General features: G+C 44.0%; 1 long non-coding RNA gene across 1 annotated transcript in view; it reads left to right on the top strand.

Annotated features, from left to right (window-relative positions):
- The first annotated feature begins 4,231 nt into the window (after positions 1-4,231).
- Positions 4,232-20,476, top strand: part of LOC128852867 (uncharacterized) — a 117,513-nt gene continuing 101,268 nt past the window's right edge. The window contains exon 1 of the long non-coding RNA XR_008450966.1: positions 4,232-4,513. This is a non-coding gene — a long non-coding RNA (uncharacterized LOC128852867). The remainder of the gene's footprint in view (positions 4,514-20,476) is intronic.

Below are 20,476 nucleotides of genomic sequence, written 5' to 3'. Positions count from 1 at the left end.
TGTCCACCCTGCACGGGGTAGATGTCTCTCCAGAAGTTAAATATCCAGCCCTGATTGTCTGGTTGCTTAATGGGAGTTGTTCTAAATCACCAAATTATAGGGCCAAATTCAAGCGGCTGGGTTAGTCAGGCATTAATTAATTTCCTCTGAAAGTGGTGGTCCTACTCTATCCTCTCCCTGCTCCAATCCTCTGCCTTGTATGTGGAAACTTCTGTGCTTATCCAGTTCAGGAAGCTGACCCAGCTGAAAACAAATCCTCCAGAAAAGGAAAGCTATTTTGAAGTGACTGCAGCTCCTGTAGTATCCCATCTTCAGTCTGTCTCTCCCAGCAGTCCTGGCTGTGCTGCCATGCTCAGCGCTAGATGTTTGAGGAAAATGCATCTCTGATGCTCCCAAGGAGAGCCCAAAGCACAGGAGCAGAAAAATACCATCCCATTCGCCTGCCTGCCACCCTTCTCAGCACTATGTATCTTGCACAACTGGCAAAAGGATTTAAGTGACATTATCTCTGCCCAGACCTTGAACGGCTGGGCTAAAATGTCCATATTCACCTAATAAGCTGAGCTTTCTGATCCCTATTCCAACAAATTAATCACTAAGCTAAACTTCATATGGTTTTGGCCCAGCATGATATGGTTTAAATCTTATCTGAATCCTTCTGCCAGTTGGTGGAGGATACTGCCTTGGAAAACCCAGGAGCAGCCTGTGAGAAACCTTCAGGCACGGGGATATTGGTAGAATTTAGGTGGTATCAATCTTAAGTCTTTCACTCTTACTCCTTTTACTCAGGCAAATCATAGGAAAAAGAATGACTGATCGCACCTACGATTCCTCAGTGGCTCGTAAGAGGAAATAGAAAAGCTTCAGCTACACTTTCGGCAGCAGCTTCACCCTGCTCCTTCCCTGCCCTGGGAGAGCACTTAGCTCGGGGAGCAAAGGGGTAACACTGTTCTCTGAGCAATTTCCAACACCTTTGGGGCCCGGGTTGGGATGCTTGTACCCTTGGCACATTTCAGGATATGCTTCTACTTGATGCAACTAGAAATGTCCCAGGCTTGCCATCAGTGATTTGAGCTGATGGCCTGGAAAAATCCACTGCAAATACCTGGGTGTGACCATAATGCGAAGACTCAGGTGACCAGATTGGCTGTGGCAGTCCTGCCATCAGCATCCTGTCTTTGCCATCCCAGTTGGTCCAGGTTTTTCTTCTGTTTTCCTTCTCAAAGCAGCCTCTGCAAGGGCCCTGCTGTGCTGTAGAACTGTCCTTGTGCGTCTTTGGCAAATGCTGCTTGGGTTTGAATTCCGCCTTAGTTGTGCAGAGCCTCATAGTGAATGAGTAAATGTTCAGCAGTGCAATTTGTGGGACTAATGAAGTAATGTGACACTTCATCCTAACTCTCTGCTGTTAAACTTTGTACAGCAGGAGGCAGGGAGTGTGTGTGTGTGTGTGTGTGTGTGCATAATATAATAATATTATATGAGCATAAATAATAGATGTGCAGAAGTGTCTGCTACGTTTTTGTTGTATTTTGGTGAACTAAATGGTTTGAATTAACATTAGTTTTCCTTTTCCTTGTTTTCTCTTCTGTCTTCTAGTAGTGATTATATTCTTGGGAAAGGGTTTTCCATTTCCTTGTTGTCTTCTATCACCCACATTGCACACAGAAGCAAAATAGAACTAATCAGAGGATAGCTTAAGTCAGGCAGTTGGGAAAAAACTCCACTTATTTGTCAAAGGAGTTGCTTCTGTGCCTGCAGAGATGGAGCGTTGTTGGAGACCATCTGAAAATAATACCTGTTAATGAAGCACAGAAATACATGGCAAAGTACATGCTTTTCTGCAGCACCTGTGATCTACGCAGTACATAGAAAAATCTTTGTTAGCCTCTTAAAACAAACTCCTTATTTGAGAGAAGCTCTTTTTTGTTTTTAGTAAGTGAGATAAATGCTTTTCTTGTTCAGACACATGGTAGAACTGATTCTTAGCAACCTTTTTTCCTTTCTTTTTTTTTTTTCTAAAAATAAGCTGTGACTCTCAAATCATCTGCCCTCAATTTACTCCTGTGTGACCCTAAGACCCTGATCTGTCAGATCTGTCCACATCTGTGCCCACCACTGAAGAATGTGGCAGATTCAACACAACATATGGCTGGAGCTGTGCATATGATATTCATGGGAAATGGAAGAAGCATCACCATTTCCTTCGTACCGAACACCTCCTTGAGCTATTTGTACCCCACGCTCACAAAGATTCCAGGGTTTCGCTGTGCCGTGAATTATGTTCAGCAGCAATTGAAGTTTCAGTGCAACTGTTTGCAGATGCTTTTCTAGGGATTTCTTCAAGACATACTTTAGTTGCTGAGTTTTTCTAGCAAATAAATGAGCTTAAAAAACAAGGCATGTTTTCAAGCCGTGACACCATACTGAGGATGTGGCAAGAGCCTTCTACTTAGGGAATTCATTTTGCATGCTATGAGGTTTAACTTATTTCCCTTTAAATCTCCACTTTCTCTTCTCTACTCCTTTGGATGAGGGGTGGGAAATCCTAGACATTTATGCTTTGGCAAAGCTGTAGTTCAGGCCAAGATTGAAAAGCAACTTAGTGTTGTGAGTTTCAAGCTCAGTGGTACCTGACCCTCGACACCAGCTGTGATTTTCAGAGTTTGGCATCACAGAAATGTCAACAGGCTTTGAAACTTGCAGGGGCTTCTGAGCTCCCCAGCGCTGACGGTTTTTGGAGTATCTGAGCATACTTTCAGCTGTGCCAGCCTTTCTTTGGCTAGCACGGTTTCGGATAAGCTCCGATGCAGGTCAGTGCACATCTTCCCACCCTGAGCCCGGGTAATTGCCTGCGGGGTTTTAGCCCCGTTTCAGATACAAGCCAGACCACAGCTCCTGCCTCAGTAAAAAGAGCTAAGAATTGAAAGCAAGTCATTTTGGCTCATGCTCATCTTACTTGAAGGACACACACATTGCTGTTTATTGTCGTTCACTTGACACATGGTAGTCTGTTAAAATGTGGGAATTCAAGTGTGTTTCTAAACTTGGGGTGCAGGGGAAGCTTTTTGCTGGTTTCCCAAGAAGAATTGTCTTGGTATAGTGTGACCATATCTGCACTAAGGGATGTCATGAGTAGAATGGTATTGGTTAAATAAATCCCTTATCTCTAATGGAAATAGGTTCAATGCTAGAAATTGTGTAGCCTAAACTCTACAAAGAAAGGGTCATGAGTCTGCAACTCTGTAATCCCAGGATAGAGAATTGTTTTGCACTTTGCTTAGGTAAGTTTAGTGTGATTCATGATTCTCATTTATTCTCCATGTGGAAAAAACCCTTGTATAGTTACAAGTATCTTAAAGTAGAAAAGCATGACTTAACAATTTTTTCAGCTTTGTTTTCTTTTCTTTTTTTTTTTTTTTTTTTTTTTTAAGTGACAAGAAAGGTAGTGTTGCCAGGAGAAATGGAATGAAACAGTGTCAAACCATTTTTCATTTCTGCAGTCAGCCTCTTACCTAGGAAGAATGCAAATTGCTGCTTAATTGTTGACAAAACAAATGGGTTTGTGGATTTTAGGTGGGAGGTAGTCTGCAAATGTAAGTCTTTCGGTCTCTCTTGGAATATAAAGAGCTTATGGTGACCCTTTTGTCCTTTGAGAGACACATTGGTGTTCTCATGCAGTTTGCATACCAATGGGGTGTTTTGGATAAAAGGAGACTCAGCCTGCGAGGTGGGCAACTTGCACAATTTTAATTTGCATGTAGATCTGGCTCTGAAGGTTCAGTATAGCTGATACTGACCCCAAGCAGAGAAATCTGGGTGTCAGCTCCTGACCAGAGCGTCTCTACCCAGGAGCGAGGGCTAATCGATGTGATTACGTGTAGTTCTTGAGGCTTGCCCTCTCACAGGAGGGCTCTGGACTGATGTTTTAAGGAAGGCTCAAATGTGTTTCTCTGCTTCTCTGTTCCCCAGATGAGATGGGCCTCCGGGCACAGGCTTGCCATGCCCCAGCCCTCACCCGCTTTGTTTGTACACTGCTTTCCAAGCGGAGATAATGGGACTGATCCGAAGCCAGCTCCGAGGCAATCACAAGCCTTTCCTTTGTCTTCAGTGGGATTTGGATCAGGCCCAAAGCTCATAAGCAGTTTTCCACCAAGAGTTCCCGGCACTTATGTCAGTCACTGGCAGAAAAGGAAGGGATAATTTCAGCATCGGCTGCTTCAGATGCCAGGCACATTCTGTGTGTGTGTGTGTCACAGGGGTATATATACTCACAGAGTCTGTCTTGGTTCCTCCTAAACTACATGACAGCTTGCAAAGGGCAGGCTGCTACTAGTCTGTTTCCAGGACCAACCTCTAAAGGTTTCTCTCTGAAAAGAGCTGGGAGGTTCTCCACGGTGCCTGTTTTGGGAGCAGCTGCCTGAGTGTGGGGAAGGAGCTGGGGTGGCTGCCTGGTTGGGCTGGCAAACTACCGTGAGGACTGCAGCAGCGAACCACAATGCAGGGCAGTGGGAAGGTAAGCCCAGACTAGATGCTTCTCCTCCCACAGGGCTCCCTGCGCGTCTCCATACCTATTTCCTTTCTCTACAGGGCACTAGATCTGCTTTCGCTCTTGGGGCAGGTGTTTTTTTTGGGGGCAACAATGCTCACTCACGTCAGCAGGAGTCGAGAGCCTCTGGAAGACTTTGGATGGTTTCTTGGGTGTGTTTTGGGACTGGGTGTTCATTTAACACCAGCCTTAGCCATCCCCAACTGTGTGCGAGGGGAAGAGCCACGGGGGGGATGAGGAGGGGAAGGGGAAGGTGTTTTTCTTAGGAAAAAGGCAAGCAGAAATAGACACCCCTTGTCATTTTTTTTGGCAGGCGAGGGGAGTTTTGGGAGGGCTAGAGGTCAGAGGAGCTAGTTCTTTGCCTGGGTCTTTGCTATTTTGTCAACCCAATTGTTTTAATCCCCCTCTTCCTGGGGGGAGAGGGGAGCCCTCCTGCCCCCTCGCTGTGCTGGGAATGGGGCAGGAGTTCTGCTGTCACCTGCAGAGCCATTTTCTGAGCAAGGTGCGGGCAGCTGGGATTTCCTGATGCAAAATGCAGCAGGAAAGCTGGGGTCCCCAGGCCAAGGAATTAATGGCACTGTTAGGGGCGAATTTGACTTTCCACATCAGTAAGAAAAGGAACTGGATACCCGAGGCAATAGACCAAAGTCAAGCTATAAAGTAATTATGTTTCTCCCTGCGTTTCATGCGTTTGTTTAATTTTAGTGTTTAAAGGGAAAGGTTTCCTGAGAGCACTGTGCCAGCAACTCTAAAAAATAATTGTATGTCTTTCTTTAATATATATTCTGGCTGGAATGCCCTGCCTATGTTTTCAGCAGAGGCTTTTGCTTTATCATTAGTCTTTGGACTATGATTTTAAGTCTGACTTGAGGCTGCTAGGATGGCAAAATCACCATTTCTGGGATGCTGCCTCCGCCTCTTGCCCTTCCCCTGTAGGGCCCTGGGGCAGTTTGGTAGCCTGTGCTGTGCTGCTGCCAGTTCCTCCATACAGCAGGCAAAAGGAGTTTGCAGAGCCGTCTTTTGGCATTGCTGCTTGCCTGGCTAGATTGAAGTGTGAAAAACTGCAAACCTTTAAACTGAAACTTGTGAAGATGCTGGGCCAGCACTTTGCTCTCTGCTCTGACCCTGTTTCTGGGTTGAAGCAGTGCTGCACCTGCCTGTGGCTCGGGGTGCGAGGGGACAGTCCCTGCTGCAGACACACCTCGTGCTCGAAACGTGTGTGCTGGATGTAAAGTGAGGGTACCCCTGATCCCCCACGCGGCTCCCTGCGGCAGGAGCCACGTTCAGCACCTTGAATGCTGAGGTGTGAGAAGGGAAAATGGAGAGCTGGTGCTCGCTGGCACTGCTTCCAAGCACTTTGCTGGTTCATGAGAGCCTGACCTGGAAACTGGCCCCGTAAAACTGTTTAGTTCCCCTCTTACACTGTTTGCCAGCCCAGATAAACCATGCATTGCCCATGCTCTGGGTCCATGTCGCAATGTGAACCCATCATGCGCCTTGAAGGGAGAGTGAACTTTTCTCTAAGTTTTGCATGGCTTGTTGCGTTCCTTTCTACAAATAATTCCTCCTCCCCAGTGCTCTGTGAGGAGCTGTGGCACCAGCACAACTACCCACTGCAGGACCTCTTCTTGCCAAAATGAAACAATTGTGAAGACACTGTGCAGTGACGCTTCTTTCTCTCTTGCCCGACTGGAGCAGACCTGGCTGTGGCTGTGTGCGCTAATTCTGGTTTACTTTTCTGCTAAATACTTTATAAATCCTGTCTCTCCACCTTTTAGCAGAGGTCCTCTTGACTGCCTTTTCACGGGGTTTTAACAACTGCAGTGTGATGCTGGGCTTGGGGACATCAGGTAAACCACTCCAAATTGACATTTGGCATCAGTGAAAGAAGAATCGGCCCCTGGCAGAAGGAAGGAAAGAAATATGTGCTGGGAGCTGTGTTCAGCTGGGGACAGGGCAGGTCACCTCTCATGCTGTCATAATGAGAACCATGTTGTCTGCATAACTTGCAAGGTGAGCAATTCCTACTCTTATACGCAAAACCATACATAAATCCCAACACAATGTAGATATGCTGACACGCCGCGGGTGTTAGCACATCTTCATTGAACTGGGTAGCACAGAGGAGAGGTCATTAAATGGGGAAAATAAAAGGAACATGGTAGAAGGTGCTCATACTTTAATGCAAGTGTCACTTGTATTGTTTTGGGTTTTTTGAGATTAAAGATATCATTTATTTGGTGTAGCAGCTAGCAAAACAGGAGAAAAGATATGCAGGGTTATAATGAAATGGAACCATTGCAAAAGCACGTGCCTGGGTGAAATGACACCAAAAAAATGGCACAGTTGTTACCACGTTCACCGCTAATGTTTGTGAAGTAAGTTAATGATGTGAGTTACTGTGCAGAACCCTGTGCAGATATAGATCCAGCCCACGTCTTATTTACAGTAGTCTAAAATCTTTGTGCCTTGGGGAAGAGCGAGTGTTTTTATTTCATGGTCAATTCACTATGGGTGGAAAGGAAGATTGAAATCCTGTACTCGTAGAGCTGCGCGGTTAATTGGGGATATTTGGGGAGTATAAGGAAGCCACGTAATCCACACAATTGAAATAATTTTATAATATTTAGAGCCAATCACTTCTCACAGCTAAACTCGTGCACCAACAGCTCTGTGGGACCTTTGTGCAGGTGGGAGATGCACAAAAGTGCCTCTTGAAAGGGAGAAGCACTCAGCTAAAACAGAGATGCTGTGTTATGCTACACTGGCTGTCACACCTGCTTTTTCATAGAAGTGCAGATCATCTCAAAGTGTTATTGAGATAATTGGGGTAGACTATACCAGAGTGTATCATTAAAGTCTGTCTTCCTACTTCTGAAGTAGCTGAAGATACCACTGCTGGGCAGATCTGGAAACAAAGAGCACCCTGCAAGATTTCCACACTCTTTAACACGGGCACCCGATACTAATTAACCTGCTGCCCCAAAAAGAAACTGAAGATACATTTGTCCTACCAAATGGTTTTGTTTCTGAATATTGACCTTGTTGAATATTGTTACTGAATATTTCAAATCCTACAACAGAAAAACGTAGAACTTGCTACTCTCCGTGCCCTGCTCCTGGTACTGTGATTTTTTTACAAAAGCAGAATTTTCAGAGTTTTTCAAATATCATTCACCATAAAATGCAAATGAGCTGCTTGCTTGGTGTTTGTCAGCTGGATTTGTGATAAAGCATGTCCCAACATCTTTGAGCTGTGACTGTGGAGAAGGATGAAGAGTGGCGTATGGCAAAGGAGAGAAGATCAGATGCTCACAGTGACTTTTTAACATCAATACAAGTGGTGGGGGAGTGGAGGGGCTCTGGTTCATGCAGATTTGTCCTCAAAAATCTTTAGAACTGAAACTAGGTATGTTAAGTAATTATGGTTTATTGCTTTGGGGATTACTGGAAATTTGTAATATCATGCAGATTTTGGATGTTAAAGCTTATCCTTTGAGAGTCTGGTATTCAGTAATGTGCTAGTTTTTTTCTATAAAAGATACTCTGTCCATTCTATCCGTGTTGTAGTTGTTTTTGTGTGATTATCCTATAGAACTTGGCTTCACCATCTTCCCTGGTTTGATAAGAATAGAGAAAAACAGTTTTCTGAAGCTGTTGAAAGGATGCAATAATGTCTTAATGCCTGCCATGTTTTAAGAAGAGGCGCAGTTCTTTTAAATCATATTTTCAGTCGTGGCTGATACAAATAGACACAAAGCAGGGGTCTCATGTGGCAACAAGCCTGTCTCCTTTGAAAGTTTTTGCAATACAACTGTACATGATAAAATACATGGATTTTCCATGACAGATAAATGCAGAACTATGAAGAAAACTTGCTGTTATCCTTTAGCAGCATTGTGACAGTTGAAATTGTGTAGTTACCTGTTATTGGTATGGCATATCCCCAAAGAATCACCGTCTTTATTAATAAAGCCTTTCTCTTTTTTATCTTCCACTTCCCTTGGGTCAATTATCACTGCCTGGAATTTAAGATGATTCCTGATCTCTTGTCTAGACAGTGGGTTTTAATTTTCTGACTTGAAAGTTTTCTGGCCCTTCTGCATGATATTTTGCCTGCAGTCACAAGCTTTGCTGTACTCGTAGGGGACATGCGTTGAGTTTGCAGCTGAATTCTCTGAGGTTGTATCTCTGTTCCGTGTTGCTGCAGAGGATATGGGGGATCCAGCCTATAGCTGTGTTGAGTGAAATACATCCTCCAACCAAAGCAGCTGAGGGGGTGACATTTCAGGGAATTAGTGGCTATCCTTCCTTCACAGGCAGCCTAGTCCTTGAATGACCTTAGGCGATGGCACTTGTGAGCTGTGATTCCCAAGAACTAAGAGTTGGTCACCCCAGATCCCAGCTGTGATTCGGAGCTCTGCTGTGGATAGCACCTGTGGAGAGAAGGAAAACTGCCTTGAAGGAGATATCCATGTAGCCAGGACCTATCTGCCAGTCTTTACATCTCCAGGAATAGGGCAAATGTATCGTGAAGACATTCCTGAAGCGTCTTCCAGCAGCAGCTGCTCATGAAGCATTTTGTGCTTGTGCCTCTGTATTTACTAGCCAGAGACAGAGCTATCCTCTCCGAATGTGCCCTATCAAGTCTCGAACCCATTTATACTCCCTGCCTCTACCGCATGCTTAGGAATGAGTACTGCCAGTTTACAAAGTGTTGGTGATGCCCATGATTTTATCAGGAGTTTCTCTAGGTTGTGTTTCTTTTCTAAAGGCTGCAGTCTCCGAGGTGTGCAATTCAGTGGGCAAGGACACGTTTCAATAACAGAAAAGTAGGATTTCTGCTGCTCAACCTTGCAAGGAACAGTGATTCTTAAGGGCTAAAAATTTCCTAGATATTGCATGTTTCAAATCACATAACTGTTTATGTCACATTCGTTTTGTGGGGAATTGATTTCTAGCCAGAGGGTTTCTGGATAACAGCCGTGTCAGAGTTTTGAAAGCAGACTTTGGTTTGCTACTGCAGTTCACCACACCTCATGTGTATCATCAGTATACTCAAAATCATGCCATTTTCTAGTCCAGTTATCTCTGTCCTCTCATTACATCTTCCTGCTATGTCTTTTTAGCTCAGCAGCTGTTTCAGTGGGTCGTTGGGGTAGCAGTGAGATGCTTTGCTGCTTGGTGTCCTGGTCTGGTAGAGAGTTCTGGGTTCTCCAGAAATGAGAACAGGCACAAACTGTTTGAGAACTTGTAAGTCTGAAAATCAGAAGCCTTGAAACATGAGAATTAAGACCATACCTGTGGCCTTCATCTGCTTTCTTGTGCGTATGTTTTATCTGTGCTTTTATTATATATCATTACTGGATTATTGTGCCTTATTTTTCTGCCTGGTCCAAATTCCCTGATGTCATAGCAAGTGTTCCCCCAGGCTCAGTCATTCCCTAGGTGTTCGCTCCTGGCTTGTCCCTGCTCCTTACTCCATTTCTTCTGCTTTGCAGTTCCTTTCTGTGTGATTTGGACAGTGAGGGAACCCGGAGGCTGAGATGACAGAGATGGCTTTCTGACTCTCTATTCTTGTGCCCAGAGCCACAGCCATGTCCAGCAGCCAAGACAGGATTCACAGCAAGGCAATTCCCAAGGAATCCCAGAAGCCCTCAAATGGTGTGAGATCAAGGCAAACAGAATCTGTAGAGGTTTTTCTCCCAAAGGCTAATAAATCTTCAGTGGGATGTTTTCAAAGGCTTTTCACTTCACCAAATTTGGATGCAAAAGGCACATCCTTGTTCCCAGGGTGACACCAAATTTCCAGTCCCCTTTCCAGAGGATGGAGGCGTGAGAGAGTCTCCAGAAAAGAATTGTTAGAATTTTTTTTTACATCAACTAAGCACTTTTCTCTAATCTTATGTTGGAAAACTACCAGGCCTTCCCCTCTCTCACCCTCCTTGTAATTTCCTAGAAAATTCTGCTGGAGGCAGACACCTGGCAAAGGAGAATTTCAACCCAAATAGTTTTAATGTGGTGAATATAACTGGGAACCAGGACTCCTCATGGCACATGGTAGGATATCTCTACTGAGTGCTAACAGCCTTCTGGCAGCCCAGTGCTGTGCTGCGCCACATCTCCCTCCAGCCTGAATTTAGGACGTTGTAATAGAAAATTCATTGCTTGTTTCTTTGAGCAGAACAAATGAGAGATGTAAAACCACTTTGCAATATTCAAGGGACATCAGGCGTGAGCGCAAATGGAAGGACTGTGGCAAGTTCTCCCTGCTTGTGTTTCAAGGTAACCCCAGCCAGCGTGTGCCTTCTTCTTGCAAATGCCATACAATATTTTTCACTCTCTGCTGGAAGAAAAAGCTGCCCTAAGAAAAGCAGAATGAGGGCTGATGTTTTGAAAGGTGTCCAAGAGTAACAAAACTCAACTCTCCAGGGCTGAGTTTCGCCTCTTGTGTTTCTCAACCAGGGTGGTTGAATGTGTTACAGACCTATCAGAAAATTTGCTACAAATGCACAAATATTAATCTACAGCTATTTCCTTTGCTTTCTTAAACATGAATGAGGATTTTTGTCTCTTTCTCCCTCCATAAATTGTTCATGGTCAGAGGGGGCATGTTCCGTGTCAAAGTCTTGACCGCCAGGATCAAACAAAAAACCCTTGTGAACTCAAAAGTGGAGACAAATAAATGACTATTACTTTTTTTTTTCCCTTTTGCCTGGAGTTAAACCTTTTCTCTGTCAACAATATTGACTTTGTTCACTTGGAAGGAAACAGAGAGGGAGAGAGGGAGATTTCTCTAGATGCTGCGCAGAAAAAAACATTTTGGAAGGAGGAATGAAAAAAGACAGAGGTTACAGGAAATGGTAGACATTTTTTGTTGAATTAAACCATTAGGAGTGACCCAAAAACCAACGGGAAAGAAAGGAAACAACTGGATACATTTAGGTCACAAGAACCAGCCAAACGGGGAGCTGAAACCAATTATCATAAATGAATGTTTCTCTTTTATTCATGACCACCGTGTATGCTCCCATGATGCTCTTTGTCTTATTATAAAAACAGATGAAACTATTTCGTTTTGTTCTTATACTTATTAGCTAATCCAACTTTCGGGCAATTTATCAAACACTAACACATGTTGTGATTAATAAGCTCAGAGAATTAATCACAGCTAAAGCCCCTTATAAAACAGAGGATGTCGGGTCCTTCTTAAATATATGTTTGTGCAGGATTATGTAACTTAAGCGGTGACATCTAGTTATGATGCATATTCATGCATTTTACACGCTGAAAGATCCTTGAAACCATATGTTCAGGCAAGCTATAATTACAGGAACTTCCATTTCTACGGGACTTTGCCCTGTAGCATGGGCAGAGCAAGCCCTGCTTGTCCTAGATGCGGGTGCTGGGGACTGGGAGGTGGTGCACAGAGCTTGCTGTGGACCAGGGAAAAACACCTGGCTACTCCTTTTTAGGCTCCTTCACAGGCATCTTGCTGCCCCCTCAAATACAGGTACCATCAATGGAGAGGAAAATGTCATTAAACCCATCCATATCAGCCCTCAGCATCTTCCTTGCTCCCACCAACCCAGCACAGCCTCTAATGAGCCATAACTGGCTCTTAAGTGCCCCTAACCACTTCACTGAGATTAGAATAAATTTCTAAATGGGGAGGAGGAAAGGCAGAGGCAGCAAGCAAGCCTTGCAGCCTCACTGCGGCACAGAGCAGCTGGCTGCATGTGGTGGGGGCAGCTGAGGCGCTGGGGGAGCCTCCGTGGGGGCGGCGAGGGGAAGAGCTGGATCTTTAGGGTGGTCTGCTTGATAGGAAGACAACCACAGTTTGACACAGAGGGGACCAGGGAGAATATTTTCCACTGAATCAGTTTAATGTTGTGGAAGCAGATGTCGTGGGAGTTTGGGTGCCCTTTGCCACGGGCAGCTCTGTGTGTCTGTGGTGAGGAGTGATGGGGGAAAGTGGTCACTTCAGTGCTGGCATAGGCTGCATTGCATGTAAATATCTCCATAAGCAAGCTGAACAGGAGCATTGAAAATTCTTGCTCTGGCCTGGCTGAAGCACACTGTTAAAAGTGTGACTTGATATATTTGAGAACATTGGTGCTTTGTGAAAAATGTATTTATGTATGTACTTTTGACTTTGCACCCCAGCTCCACGTGAGACCAAATCTTAACCTCCTCGAATGCTACTGGGGATGGCAAAGCTTTTGTTTGATTGCTGTAAAAATGAAGAAATGTGTCTCCAGTTCTAAGGTCCAGAGCAGTAATGAAGTTCACCGAGGCTCTCTCCTAGCAGCCTGTTCTGCCCAGCAAGCTACTCATTGTGTTAAAATCACGTTGACTTCAGCAGGAAAAAAGTATGTGTTTAAGTGCGTTTATTGACTAGGGAGGGACTTAAGCATGTGTTTAAATGCTTTCTAGAACTAAGGCATAAATGCTTGATTCTCAAAGCCCAGCAAAATAATGGGGTTGGTCTTCAGTTGAGCATAAATTCTAGGGCATGCTACAGGAGCAGCTGAGTGAAATTCTATAGTATGTGTCAGACCAGATTTTCATAATGATCCTAAAACCTCTGCATCTCTCCATAGGCTTCAATGAGATTTAGATCTCTCCCTTTAAGAAAAAGAAAAAGCAAAAAGAAAAGCAAAGCTATTATCCTCTTTGGTCAAAGCATCTGAATAAACTGTTGCTTGCTTATGAATAGCTGGGGAATGGAATTCATGCAAGTTTATTCAGCTAATTTGTCAACCGTTCAACAAAATATGCAAAAGGATGTTGCCAGGCCTGCGTGTATGGAAATACTATGGCATTTAAAAAGCAGAAAAGCATCCCTAGACAACACCTGCTGGCATTTTCCACAAGAACAAGATATTTTGCTATGCCTCTTGTGTCAGCACATTAACGTTTTTTCTCCTGCCCTAATCCTAGTGAAGTGTATTTATTTGTTTTTTCTAAAATAGGTGTATGCTGCTAAAATGTCTTTGGTGTTTGTTAACAACACATTGGCCCTATGGGCTACATTTCTTCTCGGAAAGGTAAACCACCTTCTTTTACTTTGAGTTTCCAACAGAGATAGCCAGAAAAAGAACATTAAAAGGCAGGCTTTTGGTTTTCATCTTTCGGCAATCCTGATGTGGTTGCAGAGGCATTGCTTAGAAACACAAACATTACAGCACATATGGAAGTCTACTGTAGAGTGGAACCGAGTCCTAAAGCAACATGTTAAGTTGGAAAAATTTATGTTCATGCTAAAGCAGCAGTGTAGTAATCGGTTTCAATGGAAGCAAGAGGAATGCATCAGAGATAGAAATGGCTTACTTCCTTGGATGCAAGTGCAGGAATTCAGACCTACAATCTGGGATGACTGCATGAAGAAGAAGTTGCTGTTATCTGTGAGAGCAAATTGGGTTTGTGGAGACTGTACCTCTCTGTGTGCATGTGCATCTGCTTTATTTAATGTGCTCATTTATGCACTCTCAAAATATCCATTTTTACTCTTTGGTTGGATGTCTATGAGGCAGTTTCAGGCTTGCCTAGGATGATTGAGATGCAATTCTTGCTCTGCCAAGACAAGCCATTCGACTCAGTTCAGGGGACTTATTTGGCTTGCTTGTTTAGTTTCCCTCCACAACCAGAAGAAAGAGACAAGTGTGTCCAGACAGTGATTAATCTTATCTGCTTTTAGGATGGTCTACAACATCTCATGAAGGTGCTTGCTTAAATTGACTAACGAGAGAGACTGGAAAACTCACTTAAACAATATATGTTACCTTAAAGCAAATAAATCCACATTATATAGTTTCTTTCTTTGCACTCCAGTTCACAAAAAGTTCTCGGTATTTCATTTACATGTCCAGTTCAATATCTGAGTATCTTCAAAAAGCCTGAAATACCTTTAGTTCCTCATAATTTATGTGCCTCAGTTTCGTGTCTGTGAACTTGAACCTCCTTATCTGATGAGAACAATGTAAGGTTAAGTAGTGAAAAACATGGATTTTTCAGATATTGGGAAAATTCATGGTTTAAAAATATCTCAGAGAGACAGGGGTTCTAACAGCATCTGAGAAAAAAAAGAATTTTTATTGCTGCTTGGATTGACATACCTGCTGCCTCAGTATTCGCTGATTAGTGGACTGAAGTACTTTTGCAGATATAATTGCCTTGAAAATTAGTATTTGCCTTTCTTCACCTCCAGAGAGGTTGCCTATCTAAAGACACTCATGTTTGGGAGTCCAGGGGGACACTTCATCATTTGTGGGTCCACGTTCCAGTGTAGTGGTCAAACACAGGTTTGAGGGTGGAAAATGTTGGGAAAAGGGAACTATCCTGCCATCCCTGAAGCCTCCATCACACCACCATGATACCAAGGGCAGGAGAAAATGCACAGCTCCAGCTGCTCCTCATCCCTATGGCACCTTGTCCCTGGCCTCAGCAGAGCTCCAAGTGTGTGGTACCTAGGTTAGACGTGCCAGGCAGCCTGAGCCTGGGATAAGCCCAAGATAGGGCAGTGGTGGTGAGCTGCCAGGGCAAAGGCAGTGAGCGTCTTGTTGGGGAGAGGGACATTTTGGAAACCTAGCATGCAAATCCTCTGAATCCCAGTTTTATCAGCTAGCCTGCTCAGGGAATAGCTTGCTTTTTTAAGTTGCTTATTGTTTCAGGCCTTCAGATAATCCTCTAAGAAGGTAATTTCTGTTGCTTGTGGCTAATACCCCATTCTGCACTGGGAGTTAGAGCAGAATTGCTGCTTAGTCAGTGTCTGCTTTTCAGCCAAAGAAACATGATGGGTTCTGGATTATTATGATTTTTTTTCTTTTTTTTTCTTCTTCTTCTTCTTCTTTTTTTTAATCCAGATGAATATTTAGATGTCATTTTTGATGCTCAATTCCTTCATTTTGCCCAATTGAAAAAGCCATCTATTTATTTGAAAAATGTTTTTGGAAGCCTGTAGATAACCACGTCGCTCCCATGGTTAAAACGTTTTATATAAGACTTGTTATTACCATAGATCAATGGGATATGTACAGAATATGTTACAATGGGGCCTGTGTTAAAGATTTGTCAAGATTTCCATTATAAACCACTATTTTCGAGGGTTTATAACTCAGCCATAAAAACTCATTCCAAGCTAAAACTTGGCAAACAAAATGTCAACCCAGGAGAGATTTTCTTTTACCAGATTTGCTTTAATGCTTTAAACTGATTTGTCTATTTTAAAATTATACGAGTGCCCTGTTTTATAGACTTTCTGTGTATACAGGGTGCGCGTGTGCATGTGTGCTAATATAACATGCATACCAGTGAAGAAACAATGTTAAAAGCACTTTAGCACTGGAAAGCAGAACTCCAAAAACTCCAGAAGGTTACAACTAGAGCTGGATTGGCAGTTTGTGGAATCTTAAAACATTAGGTTGCTAATTTGGGGACAAGTCTTCAAATGGTGATTTCAGCTGATTGGAGATGATCTCTGCCAGCTCAGCTTCTGTCCCTTCATGACACAACCCAATGCATGACATCTCCAGGATTCTGAAAAGGCTGCTGTTGGAAATGGGTGCAAATCTTGACACTGATGTGAGGGGTGGCTACAGAGGGTCTAGGACCATCTTAGGGCACCTCGTGTGACAGGCAAGAGAAGTTCAGCTGATCTCTCATCCAGTGATCCTGGTTCCTGACTGCTCTTGATGGTGAAGAGAAAGAAGTAGGTATGGCAATTACATGCAGCTATTAGATGACTGAAGCATAGTTCTGTCCTTTCCCTGTGGATAAGGAACCAGGATCGGGCATCACTGAGTGGTAGGTGGCCTGAGGTTCTTTCCACTCTTGAACACAGATATTATCACCGATACCTACATTTGTCCTAGGTACCATGGTAGGCGATCTAAATATTCCTTCCTTGGCACAGTGGCTTTGGCTGTGGTGGGTGAATTCTGGCTCATGCCACTCACAGCCTGAAGCCATGCAATTACAGCAGTGCCTACAGGAGAGGAGGACTTGCAGATGGGCTTGCAAACATACAGCATGAGCCCAGGCAGTTGGATAGGCAGCAGAAAGGCAGAAATACCTCCAAGAGATGTTTTGGGCATAGTCTAAGGCCTTAAGCTTGCCTTTGATGGAGCTAATTTCTGTCTTTTGACCACAGAGGGAATCTCAGGTGACTATGCTCTCAGCTTGTGCATCTCAGCTGGCTACCCAAAAGCTAGATGAGATGAATCCAAGCCTTGCCTCTTTGCAGGACTGTGTTTTAGACACAGAGGGCCAGACTGGCTTCTCTTTCTCTGGAGGGTGATGAGAGTGATGCATGACTCTTGAGTCTGGCATCCTCCCCTGATGTACTGGCTCCCTTCCACCTGAAATCCTGGGGCGTGAGCTCCTTCTGCTGATAAGACTAGGGTGTTTATCGTTTCCAAGTGTAACTAGGCTGAGTTACATGTTCCTTTAGGAGCTCCCTCCTGGCTCTTGTGTGGAGCTTGATGTTGAGTCCGCTTGCTCACAGATTTCCTTAATTGAGGGCAGAAGTATGTTCCCCTTTCTGCCATAAATCCAGCATACACACAAACACACTTGTAAGATATTTAGAAAAGCTCTACTCTGTGTATCTTAAATGTGTGTGTGTATGAAGTAAAGCAAAGCAATAAAGAGCCTGCATTATACCACATGTGTGAGCAAAGGGCTGTGGTTAACTCCCTTCAGATAGATTTCAACCAGGGCCCCTTTGTAACAGCCCCCAGAAGACTACTGAAAAGTCAGTATCCATAGTTTTAAAAAGGTTCATTTAAAAAATAAATTGTATTAGGGCCTTTTTCTTTTCCCTCCGCTGAAAACCAAATACACAAGTGTCACAAGTAAGGAAAACTGCATCTCATTGTGGCTTAGGCTGAGTAGCCAGCTTCTCCTGGCATGCCGGGGACATCAACACCAGAGAAAGTCTCCTGCAATTAAGGTGCTTGCAGAAAGATCACCGTGGGTGTCTGTCTGCCCAGTGGTCCTGCTGTGCTGGGAGAAACAAACAGTAATTTTGTGGTCAGTGCACTAGAAGGGGATGATGTTGAGTAGATTGGTGAATGCGTCATGGCCAGGTAATGGATAAGTAAAGCGTTGACCTAAACAGAGGACCAACTACTGCACCCTTTTTCCTCCCAATCCCTGCCTCATGTTCCCTTCAGTTAGGGGGGATGACAAGCTCCTGCCTTCTCTGCCCCTCACATCACTGAAGATGATGGGGTCCTCCAGGCAAGGACCTTGGCTGCCTCTCCTGTTGTGCTGCTGCTGCATCCAGCTCTGTGTATCTCCACGTGTGCCTGTGCGGTGCTCTGATACAGCTACTCACATTTCGGCAACGTAGCCAGCTCTGAGCACACAGGAGATAAAAGGACATTAATAAGAAATAGATTGAGAATAAAGAGAGTTGACAATTTGACTTTGATTTTCTAAAGTGCTTTTTGGATGAAAAATGTCTTCTCCTTTCTTTTCTTTTTTTTTGGTTGAAGTTTGCTCAAAGGATGGCAATATTTGCATTGGCACCTTTTCTAGATCAGCCTCTAAAAGACTTCAAATTTAGGATTGTCAGTTTTTCGCTTGTCAAAACAACAAAACAAACCAGAGTAGAAACAAGAAGTTTGACTTTCGTCTTGTGTGTTATGAAAAACAAATAAACAAAGTAAATATTTTTCTAAGTTTTTAATGGACAGTCAAATTCCCATTCGTACCGCTGTTGTTAATTAAGTAAGCTAAGTGGGGGATGCTACATCCAGGGACATGCAGCCTTTTCTTGTACCTGGTCAGATTGTTTACGAGCATAAGCAATGTGTCTCAAATGTATCTCCATGTTGTTTTATTCATTGTTGATGCCTAAGAACTAAACTATTTGATCAGTGGAAGCTAGATCTCACTTTTCTGTTGAACTCAAAGTCAGAAATAAAACGGCTTTGCAGAGAGCGTTATAGCCACAGTGGAAGGAGCTGGGTCAGGTTTTGGTGAATTTAAATGAGTTCTTAATGAAAATAGGAATAAATTTTTCACACATTCCTCTGCATTAAAGAGGGGTCAGAGACTAGCATCAAGGTGAGCCTAAACTCAAGAAAGACACAAAGGGAATTCCTGAGCTGCCGACAGAAATATCTCTCCAGTCTGCCAGGAGCCAAAATACTACTGCTGGAAAAACAGCAGGCAGGGTAGAAATCTGGGTCCAATGAAGGACCAGCAAGGGAAGCTCTGGAGTGGGGTTGTGCAGGGGGAAAGATAAACAGCATCCCCCTGATGGAGCGGTCAAGCTTATTACAGGGATGAGGCTGGTGGTGGATGTGAAGAGGTTTATCCAGATGGCAGGGACCAGCAATCCTGTTCCTCGTCACTGAAATGTTGTACTATCCAGTCATTACTGTAAAGATGTGATGCTTTTCAACACTGGCTGCTAGGATTTAGAATAATTATGTGACTGAAGGCAAGTTATCAAGACTTCCACGTCTCAGTTTTGCCGTCTGTAAAATGGGCCGTTACTCAAAGGCAATTGCTATGAGGAGTAGAGATGGGATGGACAGGGCAGCTTGTTTTATTTGAGAGCTAATTTTTATTTATCTGTCTGATGGAAACTTTAAGTGACAGCACAATGGATTTATTTTAATATACTGGTCATTGCAAAAAGGATAGTACAGACCTGTGATTTATACAGTGCTTTTCTGATCTGTAAACTTCCTCAGAGATGTTCTCAGGCAGATTTAAGCAATGATCTTGCAAAAATGGGCTTAATTTATGTGGCTTTGCTCAGCTGGGAAGGCTGCAGGCTCAGCAGTGCTGCTTGCTGCAGTGCTTACCCTCTGCATCCAAGCCTCTTCCCAGGGCACGTGTACTGGGAGATGCTGGGCTGCCCCAGGGGGGGTCTGGCACTGTTGCAGCCACACCTGCGGTGCCCAAATTCTCCATTACGGGTGCAATGCCATTCCCAGGTGATCCTGGGGTGTCTCTGCTCCTCTCCATGAAGTGAAGGATCAAATTGCATTTTCATGAGTGGCCAAGACCTGAAGCACTGCTCTTGGTGGCCCCATGCAGACCTAGGTTAGACTGGAGGCATGATGATGATGTCCCTTTTCTTGGTTGGATCCGTGGTACCTCTGACACTGTGGTTGGAAACTCAGCCCCACTGGGAGGGGTAGGCTGCTGGCAGGATGCTGTGGGCAGACCTCTAGGGGTTCCAGGGGAGACTGGTGGTGGTTACTGAGTAGGGAGGTATCTCCAGAAATACGGTCTGGGTTTGTTTTGCATCTTGTTCCTCAATTAGACACGTAATTATGTCAGGCTCTTTCCAACATTAATAAGGGACAGGCATCTCCAGAGAGCAATTAAGACCTGAGTTGTCTATAGCTCTCCGTTGTTGGGGAAAGGGGCCTGGTTAGGTTTCTAATTTAGGTTTCTTGTTTGAGAACCTCACATTTGGTGCAAAGGCGATCAGTCTTGGGGTGAGTGTAAGAAAACAAACTAAATCCTGCAGATATCCCACATTGCCAACAGCACCCTTGAGAGTTATCTCCTCCAGAGTAGGCAACTGTCCTCTTTCCCCCTTGTAACACTTCTGGGCTGAAAAAGGGGGTCCGTGGAGGTAAACGGTGCTGAGCTGCTTTCCTGGTCTGAGGAGGTGGTTCCTTTTCTATTATAACATTATTTAAAAGCAAGAGTGGGGAGCAGTGGGGAGACAAGGAAAATATTTGTGTAAGAAAACTACATTTTAAAAGACAGCTTAAAACTGGGATTAATAAGTCTGCTTTTATGGAAGCATTTCTACATGTTGTAAAACATTTTTAAAAACATTGTAAAAACTACAGAGTTTCACATTAAATATGGCTGATTTTCTTTATAGAGCTGACCTGCTTCCCAGAGGTGATGTATACACACCATATGACACAGGGGTTGCTAGGGTAGGCAGTG

Source organism: Cuculus canorus, chromosome 8 (assembly GCF_017976375.1).
Source record: "Cuculus canorus isolate bCucCan1 chromosome 8, bCucCan1.pri, whole genome shotgun sequence".
NCBI classification, from domain to species: Eukaryota; Metazoa; Chordata; class Aves; order Cuculiformes; family Cuculidae; genus Cuculus; species Cuculus canorus.
Note: the sequence above shows the minus strand (reverse complement) of the source record. Positions and strands in the feature narration are given on the sequence as shown.